General features: G+C 41.8%; 1 pseudogene; it reads right to left on the bottom strand.

The window, feature by feature from the left end:
* LOC107662687 (uncharacterized) overlaps positions 1–13740 on the bottom strand; it is a 34909-nt pseudogene that overhangs the window by 11298 nt on the left and 9871 nt on the right.

Raw genomic sequence — 13740 nt, 5'->3', positions numbered from 1 at the left:
AGAGAGAGTGTGTGTGTGTGTGTGTGTGTGTGTGTGAAACTCACACGCTCCTGTAGGTGTCACAGCTGAAGTCTCTGGTGGACAGACAGGACAGGAATGTCTCGGAGGCGTAGGGTAAAAATGGGTGGAGCCTGGAGTCAAACCAGCGCTGGACGAATGAATCATCTCTCAGATTGGTGGAGCTGAAGGAGCTCAGAGTGACTTCTCCAATCACATTCAAGAATGACTCTGAGGGGTGGGACTTGTTCAGCCTCTGACAGAGACACACACAGTTCATCATTTAGTTTGACTTTGGTTTTAATTTTATGTTGTTCATGTATTTGTTAATATTATTTATAAGAACTTTTGCACCGTTGTCACTCTCCACAGGTGAGCTCCGAACATCTTAAACATCTTTATTATATGAAATCAGAGTTTTTGGCCATTTTCAAATTTATCTACTTAGGAGAGAATTTTCAAAAACCTTTGTATTTGCAAAAATGCTGTCTTAGTGTTGGCTGAAGGCCAAAACACAGAGAAAAAGATGCGTTTTCCAGTGTATGTGGACTGATGTAGACGTAGCCTGGATTGCATATACAGTAAGTGGACAGAGACGAGTGTAGTCGTGTACCGTGTGGGCAAGCAGGTCGAGCGCTGGACCCAGCACAGGGTTGACCTTCTGCGTGAAGAGTTTCCACGTCTCATCGGACACGCTTTCATTCCCATTAAGACCGCATAACAACACCGTGGCCAGGTCCTGTGAGCTCAGATCTGTCAACTGAACACACACACACAAAACATTACATACATAAGATAGATATTTTCAGAGAGAGAGAGAGTGTGTGTGTTCACACATCTGTGTACGGTGTGTTTCGTGTACCTCTGCACATGCGTACTGTGTGATGCTGAATTCACAGAGCCGACCGCCATCATGAGACGAGCCGAGATACGCCGACAGAACAGAGCTGGAACACACACACTTATGAGGATGACAGAAACTTTAAACGACCAATCAGAGCACAGATACTCCACAGATGGCCAATCAGACTGAAACTAGCGATTACTTTGATAATCGATCGATCGGCTGACTGTTTCATCGAATAATCATATGAAAGTATGTCTGTTTGAGTTCTAAAATCATCTGAAGGCTCATTGAAGTTGTTTGACGCACCTGTTGACGCTCCCGCACACTGTCGTTTCTGAGAGAGAAAGAGAGAGAGAGACTGCCGTCAGCTCACGATTACAGACAGAAATAACCAAACAAGCCAATCACAGATGATCACTAACCGTTCACTGGTGTGACGCCACACTGGAAGAGACAGAAGAACAGCATCAGATGAGCTTAAATCATCAGCATACTTTTAAAAAGTGCACTTACTATGCAAATAATATCATTAAAATAATATACTGAAGTGCAAAGTAAATATAATGTTTTCAGATACTTACCTGCAGGATATTTCCAATTAAATGAAAATGCATTACAGTTTAAACTTCTATTAAATGCACTAGTTGACCTTAAGAGTGTTTTTTGACCCACTTAAGTACATCTTCATATGTAGTTTCATTATTACTTTCATTGTCTTTGAAATATGGTTAAAGTACTGCTGAATTTATGATCAACTAAAATACACTTTAATGTCATTTCTATTCAAACCTGTATATCATGCATTTAAATACATTTGTAATGATGAAGTTGCAACTAGTTATATTATATAACACAAAATTATAATCAAGTACTTTACATGTGCTTTAGTCAACACATCAAAATAGTGTACTTCTTTAAAGCATGACTAAAAATTATTAAACCATAATGATTTAAAATGCACTTTTAAATGGACTGAAAGTTTGTTTACAAATTAAAAGTTTAAAAGTGTACTTAAGTGTGTCGAGAAACATAGTCATGAAAGTGTCTCTCTTTAAGTAGTTTTTTTTTTAAATAGACTTTTGAGATTTGAAGTCCACTATACGCGCACAATCAATACAATTAAGCACGCGTCTTTTTCCCCAGGGCACCTTCAACACTCACCTGTCTGCTGGAGCTCACACAACCTGAGACAGACAGAGAGAGAGACACTCATGAGTGTATGTGTAATGTTTGATATATACTCACACAGCAGGGAACCTAATTCAGGTGAACATGTGACTTAAAACAAACGTCTCATGACAGTCGAAGTGCTCTGGTCTCACCCTGCGGCACGTTCTGAAGAAGAGCTGATTTACTCCTCAGAATCACTGACTCCAGATCCACCGGCACGCTGACCACCAGATGATCCAGACGGTGGAAGCTAGCAAACAGACAAAGAAGAGCTGATTTACTCCTCAGAATCACTGACTCCAGATCCACTGGCACGCTGACCACCAGATGATCCAGACGGTGGAAGCTAGCAAACAGACAGACAGACAGACAGCGTGAGCACGAGACCGTGAGATTCAGCACACCAAACACATGACGACACTCACATGATCTGATATGACACGCAGGAGACGTTCCTCTGTCAGAAAGAAACACATCTGGGTGTCAATGGTGGGACAACAATGAGAAACAGATGCAAAAGTGCACTGAAAAGCTCTTTTACCGTCTTTGATGACTCAACCATGATGGGAAGCGTGGAGAGGATCCTCTCTTTCTGTGGAGACGTGGTCAGGTGATCGAACACGGCATTGATGACCACACTTTTCTCTGGAAGACCAGGAACATCATCAAACATCAGCCCGACCAGCTGCTCTGGAGAGAGATAGAGCAGGCCGCTCATCTGGAAACAGAGAAGAACGCAAGCAGACACCAAGTTAAAAAAAGTTTTCTAGTAAAATACCTTGAGAAGCAACACTGTGGAAGATATTGCATCCCATTCTGAAAGAACCTTGAATTAAATTTCTTAGTTCTTGCTTTAAAATCAGCATTCTAGGAAAATTCACCTCATTTTCTAAATGATCTATAGATCCTTTTGTGAACATTTCATCTGTACATACGTTTCATTTATTAAAAAAACTGTATTGTTTAATCAGAATGTCATAACTGGATCTTCCAGTGAAACATCAGATTTTTCCAATCGTTGAATCCACTCAAACCCGGCCCCTTTCTTATAATCTACTGCAAACTTGCATTCAGATCCGCCTCCATTTTAGAGCGCTACGCCCACATCTGCATGCAATCAGCAACTGAGACACAGAATCAAGCCCCGCCTTAAACTCCGCCCCTGCAAGCTCATGCTCATCTGCATACCAGTTTGAGAGCCACGCCCACATCAATATATCAGTTTATGCTTAGTATCTTACTCAATTGCTTCTCAGGTAACTGTAGCATTTTAGAGGTGTTTAGACATCTGACGGGAAAACACAAATACTGAGGAATGCAGTGTAAATATGTAGTGTTGACTGTACCGGGTTGAACTGTGGGTTGAGCGACATCAGCTGATTCAGAGGAACGAGAGCAGAGAACTGTCCAAAGTTACTGATGAGCCACTGAGAGCTGTTGTTGGACACACACGCCGCACCTGAACACACACAGACACACACACACACACACACACACACACAATATCACAGCAATACAGTGTTATTAATGAGCTGATCTGACCCAGACAGAAGAACGACACACAGAGGAGCATCTGTCCAGTACCTGCTCTCGAGAGGAACGGGATGATGAAGTGTGACACGGTTATTCGGCGCTGAACATCATTCATGCGGAGAAATCCTGCATCGAACGCTCCAACCCTTCATCACACACACACATGTCAATATCATATCACTCAGACTCCAAAACTATTCTGATACACTGATACTCAGATCCATAAAACACTCTGAGATATTCATACACTGATACTCAGCATTTTTGACTTGTTTTAAATATTTAAACAGAAAGAGAGGAAGATCTGGGCCGTTTACACTGTCTGGAAGCTCTGGCAGCTGAAGTTCTGGCTGCGCAGGCACTGCAGGAAGGTCCTGGACACGCTCGGCAGGAACGCTCGCAGGTGTTCATCAAGCCACTGCGCAGCGGCGCTCTCGTCCATCAGTCTGTCCAGCCGCAGCTCCCGCAGGACGTCCAGCACCACTGAAGCAGAGCTGCTGCTCCCCCACACCGACTACACACAGAGAAGATCGTCGGCACAGCAAACGGCTCCAAACAGCGCAGCTGCAATCTTTGTAAACTAACATTGAGAACTCAGAATGTATTAATGTAGGAATTTCTGTGCTGTTTACAGTCAGTCAGAGCCGCTCAGTTCCTGTGTTCATGAAGCATTCACAGCAATCGTCTTTTACAGACCGAGTGGTTCTGATTCTGTGAGATTTTAGTGTCATTGATATACTAGTTTTTTTTTTTAGTTTTGATATTTTATTTTATTTTATTTTATTTAAGTTTATTTCAGATATTTTTTTTTATTTTACTACCTCAAGTTAAACTAAACAATAATGTTGATTTGGCATCTAGGTGAAATATATATTTTTAAATATTTTATTTCAGTTAACATTTATTTTATTTCAAGTAACACACATGTTTTTGGCAACACTTTACAAGGTTCCATTTGTTAATATTTGTTAACAAGAACAATAAATGAAAAGGGTCATTTATTAATCTTAATGCTGATCTCAACATTTACTAATACATTTTTAAAATCAAATGTTTTATCTTTTAATATTATTACCTGAATTGACAAAATGACCAGCTGCAAAGATCAATAAATACTGTGACAAATGTATTGCTCATTGTTAGTTACTATTAGGTAATACATTAACTACAGTTAACTAATGGGACCTTATTGTAAAATGTTACCATGTGTATGGTTTCGGTTTTAGCTGCAGTGTGCTGTGAATCAGACAGAAGAGAATCTGTCTTGTACCTGGTTGGAGAGCTGCTCGAGGGCGACATCCAGCAGGTGTGAGACTCTGGTCAGGAAGAGTTTCCAGCTCTCTGCTGAGCTCATGTCATCCACAGACAGATGCATGTCCAACAGTGAGACCAGATACTCCAGACTCACATTCAGCACCTGAACACACACGTGAACACACCTGTTTACACCACTGATTATAGAGCCGCATTCCAGTATACAGACTCATATGTGATTACCGGGGCACATGCATGCTCTGTGATACTCAAGCCACACAACAGTCCATCGGTTGGGCACTGCTGTAATGCAGAACTGGACAGAGAGGACACAGTTAGTCAGAGCTGGGAAAAACTAAACAGGAAAATGAAGCAGTGATTAAAACTTTACGCTACCTGTCCACCTCACTGCACACCTGAGTCTCTGAAACACACACAAACAGAGGAAAACATCAACACAGACACACAACTGCACACTCACACATGATCAGGAAATGATAGTGATGCATTGTTCCTAGTGATGAAGGGGAATCACTCAATACCGTTGAATGGAGTCATGGGACACTGCAGAGGAAAAGACAAATGCAGCGTTAAATGCACACAACAGACTTAAAGTGGTGTTTAATTCTGTAAAAATAAAAATCTAAGTGATTTTAAATAACAAACACACCTCATTCACAACTGGGAGAAGAGCGCAATCTGTGAGGACAGTCAAAAACAGCGTTAATAAGGAACGTGGGAAAAGAACATAATGGCTGACAGAACACAGATGATACGCCGCTGACCTGTAGGAGCCGTGCGGCTGAACTTATAAACACTCGCCCAGATGATGGGCTCCAGATCACCCGCTCCTGAGCTCAAGATCTGCTCCAGCCTCGTGAAGCTGATTCACAACACAACAGAAGTAGTCAAGAAGATGTGGTCATTAATGCAACTGTGTCAGATGGTTATTAATAAACAAACACTTACATTATCTGGCTGGTTTGACAGCTGAGTGGACTCTAGAAAAGAAAACCAGTAGAACTCATTTATTTCCATTCAGAGGAATATCACTGTAAGCAGCAGTAACAGGGATGAGCACAGCAGAACAAACATTATAACACAAGCGTGATCAAAACCTGAATAGGACACTATGATACTGCAATGGGATCGATTACAGATGGTTTGTTTGCAATATCAAAAACATCCAAAAAAAAAAATCTAAATAGTGAAATTTATACAAGTACTGGTGTAATTCAATAGAGCATTGTGTTTCTACATCATTGGATAAAACGATCAAATGAGTGACTCTAAACTGTTGTTTCCACTACAGAATTGGAGATACAGACCCCACATTTGGCATAATAGATGTTAAGACTCTCTCAAATGAGCGTGCCAAATTTCAACTTCTTAATATATACACGGTTCTAAAAACTGCTGAAGACCTCCAGCCTTATCTCTGAAAAACGTCTCACCGTTGTGGAGAAGATATACAGGAGCTCAAGAACATCAGGAAATCTTTGTTTCACAGGAGGCACGAGCAGATGATCAAACACTCGATTGATGACGACATCCTTCGGTGGAAGACGAGGGAGATCCTCAACCATCAGTCCAAGGAGCAGAGGCATTGAAAACATCCGAGTAAGCTTTACCGTCCGTGAGATTAAGAGCAGGGTTAAGAGAACATCAGGAAATCTCTGTTTCACAGGCGACACGAGCAAATGATCAAACACTCGATTGATGACGAAATCCTTCGGTGGAAGGCGAGGGAGATCCTCAACCATCAGTCCAACCATCTGCTCTGGAGTGAGATTGTCCAGGGTCTCCAACTAAACACACATAGAAGAACAAGAGAATAACAATGAAGGGTAAAGATGTTGATGTTATGTTTGTCAATCTTGTTTGATGAAATCACATGTGAAGATGTGAAGACATACGGGATCAAAGAGTCCGTTGATGGAGAGCAGATCTGCCAGAGACACAAACCGAGAGAACGGGCCAAAGTTCTTCTGTAGCCACTCAGTGCTGTTGTTAGCATTCGACACACAGCCCGCATCTGACACACACAACAGACACAGTGAAATCACCTTCATGAACTCCAGAACCTTCATATGAAACATCTGTGAACCTCCCCATGAAGACTGAAACATCTGTGAACCTGCACCTCACCTGTTGTGTTTCTTCTGAGGAAGGGCAGGATGAAGAAGTTCACCATGTTTCTTCCTTGATTCTCATTGACAAGTTTGACCTCCGACAGACTGAGAAATGGTTGAAAATAATGTTGAACAAGCATCTTATCAGCTCATGATAGTCCTGGGCTATTGTTGAGGAAATGCTTTTCTTACATGTGCTGGTAGGTTTGGCAGCTGAGGTTTTTGCTGCTGGTGCACCGCAGTAGGGATGATGATGCAAACGATAAAAACGGCTTCAGATTTTGATCAAACAACATGCTGATGAAAGCGATGTCACTCCATTGGTCAGAACTGATGGTCTCCAGTCTCAGCTCTCCAATCACATCCAGCACTTGGGACAGAACATCATCTCTGATTGGCTGAGACTGATGATGTAATGAGAGGAATTACTGTCAGATTCCCAGTCAATCTTCCAGTAAACACTAGAGGAGAGTTGTACAAGGCTTTTTACCATATTTGCTGCTGCGCTGGAAAAGATGATGAGGGCTTGATCCAGAACATCATTTGCTTAGTGAGAAGCAGTTTCCAGATCTCCTTGGAGTAACTGCTGCTGCTGGATAGTTGACACTTCAGGAGTTCAGCCAGGTTTGCAGCAGTGAAGTCTGTGAGCTACGAACACAGAAGATTTCATCAGTGGACATCGACGTTCAGGAAATATCATGGTGATTCCAGAAACTGCTGCACATTTGGAGGGATGTAGATTCCCAGACAATCATCAACATCAGCTCATTTTAACTGTGTTTTCTGCTCGTGGTCTTCTTACCGAAGAGCAAGCGTACTGCTGCAGGTCCACACTACAGGGGGCGCTCACAAGTCCCGCGGACAGGAGAGTCTTGTTACTGTGGAAGACATCAGAATTTCATGAGCAGTTCCTGTCTGATAGATGATGTCACAGTGTCAAAGTGGAAGAAAGAGTGTTTACTCGTACCTGTTGACTCCTGAACAAACTCTGCTAGCTGTTAAATCAATCAGAAAACACTGATTAGTGCCACTGGATCCTATTTATAACAATACAACACCAGTAAATAAAAATGGAACAATCAAAAATGTTAAGAGAAGATAATGGAAGTAGAAACTTGACAAACAAAACTTGCTTCATTTTGTTGACAAACTCATTCAGATTCTTGTTAGCTACATGGTAACAGGACGTCATTACCATATTACCAGGTCATATGATGGCCAGATTTATATAACAAATAATCAACACATGGCATAGATCCTGTGTTCCCAGGGTTGGCGTTCGGCTAACAAAGGAACATTGGGTTAATAATGGGAACACTGAACCCTGCGAACATAGAAAGGCTCCTGGTTACAGCAGTTGGCAGTGACCAGTGAATCTCTTTGAGACATGAGTCTCTTCCAGCAAAAAGTCCCTCTAAATAATATCCAATGCTGAGCAAATCTTGTTTTAATTCTTTCCGAATTCCTTTCCCAAAATCTACTAGTCTTTTAAACTACTGGGATTTACCCTTTAGGAGGATAGAAAGGATAATAAATGTATTTGAAAACACGATCAAGCTATTTATGGGTTTCAGTTTGCTTGTCCAACAGGTTACTTGTGATTAGCATCGTTTGGACTGAAGAACTGGAGGTGTGACGGCACCTATTGTATTGGTTAGTGTGGTTATTATTATTGGTCTGGATGGGCTGTAGGAATGCCTGTAGATCTGTAGGAACAGCAGCTGTCACTACAGTATACTCAATAGAGAGGAAATCTGAGAAACTCTGGCCTCAGTGCTTATGGATGTTGGCTAGAGGAAAGATGCAGGGTCAGTTTATCACAACATTCATTCAGACTCCATTAGACATCGAGTAGTTCAACATACAACAAACAAGTGAAGTGAACAAATGCACTTACCATTCACAGGTGTGATCGGACACTGAAACAGATGAAAAAGTGAGAACAAAGCAAATGGTTTAAAGCAATGAATGAAAAAGGTTCAAAGAATGAATGACAGTGAGGAATCCGAAAGAGACTGAGAAGGAAAACTGTGTTACAAACAAACTCTTACTGTTGGAGGTTCCGGAAGTGAGCAGCCTGGAAATAAGACACACACATTTAAGTCATTCATTAAAGAAGAAGTAAAGAGAAACATGTTGATCTTCTAGTGGAGTCGACAGTGAGTGATAATGAAGAAGCTAAGACTGGGATTTACCTCTCTCTCCATTCTGCTTGAGTTCTCCAGTTACACGGAAGACCAGAGTCTCCATCTCTGACGACAGGGAAGGAAGAGCCTGAATCAGCCTCTGAAATCTGAGAGAGAATCACAGAGTTAGAGCCAATTTTGGAACAAGAGACTCACAAAAGTGTCAACAGAGGCCCAAGTACACTTACATCAGTATGTAGGAGCTGCACGGGATAAAGGTCTGTGGAAACACAAACAGGCGTCAGTGCCGATGTCATATAACTGATTCATCAAACTCGTTTGACCACTGCAAATTTACCCCACAATCTCTTCCAGGCAAACCACATGTAAAAGCAAAACATGCTGACTTCAAACCCTAGTGAGCAGTCTTGACAGGCAGCAGCCTTTTGATGAAATATCCTAACTGAAATAAGTGTCTGATTCTGATAAACACAGGCAGCTACTTCGTTAATGCTAGCACCGCACAAATAGTGGACTTAATTTGAAGCTCATGAGAGATTCAACAAACACCTGCAGTTCCAACAGCGTCTGACGTTAGCATGTTGCTAAGCTAACGATAAAAAAAAAAAAACACATATACAGCACACACAAAGACTGGGAGAAAAGACTGATATGCCATCTTGAATTTTTGACAACTTGAATGAGGTTGTGAGAGACAGACGTTCAGTCCATTCTATCAGTTGTTATTGTCTTCAGCCCTGCTCTCAGAGACCCGCTGTCCTGCAAAGTTTATTTCCACTCTGCTTCAGCACACCGGCCTGTGATTTCAAGCAGTCCTGAAGGCCTTGATTAGCCGGTTCAGGGGGTTTGATCAGGGTTGGAGCTGAACTCTGCAGGACAGTGGGTCCCCAGGATCAGCGCTGAAGACCTCTGTCTAAAGGTTCTATGGAATATCGCTCTCACAGCCTCATATTTATCTGTGAAAAATTAAGTATGGCATCTAGTCTGCCTAACGTCCATTCAGCTAAAATGTTCTGTAAATTTGCAAAAACACATTCCGGGATTGTTTAATGCGGCACAACATTTTGGTATTATATTGCACAGTACATCCTAATTTTGCAGCTTGCTGTTTAAAACATATTTCTTATCCGGCATGAAGCCTAAAAGTGTCGTGTTGTGAACATCTCATTAGAGTTTGGAGCAGAGGCATTGAAAACATCCGAGTAAGCTTTACCGTCCGTGAGATTAAGAGCAGGGTTAAGAGAACATCAGGAAATCTCTGTTTCACAGGCGACACGAGCAAATGATCAAACACTCGATTGATGACGAAATCCTTCGGTGGAAGACGAGGGAGATCCTCAACCATCAGTCCAACCATCTGCTCTGGAGTGAGATTGTCCAGGGTCTCCAACTAAACACACACAGAAGAACAAGATAATAAGAATGAAGGGTAAAGATGTTGGTGTTATGTTTTTCAATCTTGTTTGATGAAATCACATGTGAAGATGTGAAGACATACGGGATCAAAGAGTCCGTTGATGGAGAGCAGATCTGCCAGAGACACAAACCGAGAGAACGGGCCAAAGTTCTTCTGTAGCCACTCAGTGCTGTTGTTAGCATTCGACACACAGCCCGCATCTGACACACAACACACACAGTGAAATCACCTTCATGAACTCCAGAACCTTCATATGAAACTTCTGTGAACCTCCAGATCACCTGTTGTGTTTCTTCTGAGGAAGTTCAGGATGAAGAAGTTCACCATGTTTCTTCCTTGATTCTCATTGACAAGTTTGACCTCCGACAGACTGAAAAATGGTTGAAAATAATGTTGAACAAGCATCTTATCAGCTCATGATAGTCCTGGGCTATTGTTGAGGAAATGCTTTTCTTACATGTGCTGGTAGGTTTGGCAGCTGAGGTTTTTGCTGCTGGTGCACCGCAGTAGGGATGATGATGCAAACGATAAAAACGGCTTCAGATTTTGATCAAACAACATGCTGATGAAAGCGATGTCACTCCATTGGTCAGAACTGATGGTCTCCAGTCTCAGCTCTCCAATCACATCCAGCACTTGGGACAGAACATCATCTCTGATTGGCTGAGACTGATGATGTAATGAGAGGAATTACTGTCAGATTCCCAGTCAATCTTCCAGTAAACACTAGAGGAGAGTTGTACAAGGCTTTTTACCATATTTGCTGCTGCGCTGGAAAAGATGATGAGGGCTTGATCCAGAACATCATTTGCTTTAGTGAGAAGCAGTTTCCAGATCTCCTTGGAGTAACTGCTGCTGCTGGATAGTTGACACTTCAGGAGTTCAGCCAGGTTTGCAGCAGTGAAGTCTGTGAGCTACAAACACAGAAGATTTCATCAGTGGACATCAACGTTCAGGAAATATTATGCTGATTCCAGAAACTGCTGCACATTTGGAGGGACACAGATTCCCAGACAATCATCAACATCAGCTCATGTGAACTGAGTTTTCTGTTCATGGTCTTCTTACCGAAGAGCAAGCGTACTGCTGCAGGTCCACACTACAGGGGGCGCTCACGAGTCCCGCGGACAGGAGAGTCTCGTTACTGTGGGGTAGATAAACTCTTCTCTTTATTTTGATTTACTTGACATGAATATCATTTTCAGTTAAAAGTCCATAATGAACACTACCTGCTGATTCCATCACACATTGAGGTTTCTGTAAAAGTAAAAGAAGGAAAATAAGAAAAACAGACAAGAGTATATTTTTGATTTGACAGTGCATTTTGTTGTTTCTCTACAGTATTTACAGCTTATTTACAATATTTAACTTACCATTGATTGGTGTTGAAATACACTGCAAAGCACATGACCACAAATCAATAATAGTTCATTAAGTACTTTTCTTTTTTGTATGTGAAAATATCAACTCATGAGGTTAAAACTTGAGTTTCTTACCGTAACAGGCGGAGGAAAACAGTCTGTTAAAAACACAATAGTAAAGTCTCAGATTTATAGTATAGAAAATGTGTTTGTCAATCAACTTAGAGACTAAATTGCTGACTAAATTTGCTTAAGACATTTACTTAGTCTGCCATAATTTTTAATTTGTTTTGTTTGTGTGCATGTATCTGTACCAGAAGGTGCCATCTGTTCCAGCTGACTCGTGTAGTCCTTGATGGGTTGCATCATGTGTGGAGGAACCACAGATTCCTGCAGCCTCTGAACTCTGAAAGAGAGAGAAATCATGTGAACCTGTGACTGAAGCGGTTCAGAAACAGTAATGAAACAGTGTTTAAGTGTTACTTACATCTGCTGGTATGATGAGCACTCCAAACCCATCTGACATCAAAACAAAACGAGAAACAATTCAGCTTACTCCAAAGCGATTATACAGACAGACAGTCTTTGGCAGAGATGCTCTTACCCGGCCAGCGAGTATGATGAGATATCCAAGCATCTCAAGCAGACCACGGTCTTCAGGAGAAACCAGGATGTGATCAAAAACCATGTTTATGATGATGTTTTTCTCTGGGAGACCTGCAAAATTCTCAACTATGAGTTCAGCTGTCTGTCTGGGAGTGAGAACCACCAGGGCATCTATCTGAAATGCACAAAGAAAACATTTAATTTAACAAACAGAATTTCAAGGGGTCATGAACTGAGAAATCAAAATTCCCTTGATCTTTTGGCATATAAGAGGCCATTGTACTATAAAAATATTTCTTAAATATTTATAAAAGTTTCAGAACTCAAAACTTTCTCGTTAGTCTAAAAACAGCTTAAATTGAAGCCAGTCTGAACAAACGACATCTTGTGGAATGTGCCACTCTATGATGTAATGTGTGGCTAAACCCCGCCTCCACAGAAGATCAACATCCTGTTTAGCACCGCCCATCGATTCTATGTCACTGACTGTTTAGCCCCGCCCACCAATTCTACATCACTGCCCGTTCAGCCCCGCCCACCGATTCTACACCGCTGCCTGTTTTGCTCCACCCACCGATTCGCGCTTGTAGTGTAAATAACGACAGGTGAACTCAGGTCTACACAGAAGCCAAACGATAAAGATGCTCTGAAGACAACAAGATGCTGTGCAGTGCCAAGTTGTGGAAAAACAGTCTTTGCATTGCCTTCCTTCTGATCCCAACATTAGGAAAGTGTGATCAGTGGACGAACTGTCTTTTTAATGAAGTTCCAGACTGCATCAGCAAGAACTTGGCTGTTTGTTTACCGCGGATTCATTTACAAACAAGGCACAATTCGATGCAGGATTTTCAGAACGACTGAAAATAAAAGACGATGCTGTGCTGAATATATTGGATCCGACAGTAATGTCGCACCACACAAGTGTGAGTAACTGTTTTTATTATGTGGTCACTATTACTTTGTTATTTCAGATCGTTTGATATGTACTGAGTATTTATGCGTTTTAAACCTAAATCACAGCAGCATGCATCTGTGAAGGATGTAGGCTGTCAAACATACGCAACTTTTAGCCAATCGTACCAGTGGGCGTTTACTTCCGAGTAGGGCTGTGCGATTAATCGAAATCGTCATAAAATCGCGATCTGAGCTTGCGCAATTTCTAAATCGCTTTATAGCACGATTTTCCGCGCCCCCGACCTCCCGCATTATGCTATCCGAACCAATCAGAATGCAGCGCGCCTAAATGGAGCACGAGAACAGAACAGACCGGGCGGGC

The sequence above is a fragment of the Sinocyclocheilus anshuiensis genome, unplaced genomic scaffold (genome assembly GCF_001515605.1).
Source record: "Sinocyclocheilus anshuiensis isolate Anshui unplaced genomic scaffold, SAMN03320099.WGS_v1.1 scaffold687, whole genome shotgun sequence".
NCBI lineage: Eukaryota > Metazoa > Chordata > Actinopteri > Cypriniformes > Cyprinidae > Sinocyclocheilus > Sinocyclocheilus anshuiensis.
Note: the sequence above shows the minus strand (reverse complement) of the source record. Positions and strands in the feature narration are given on the sequence as shown.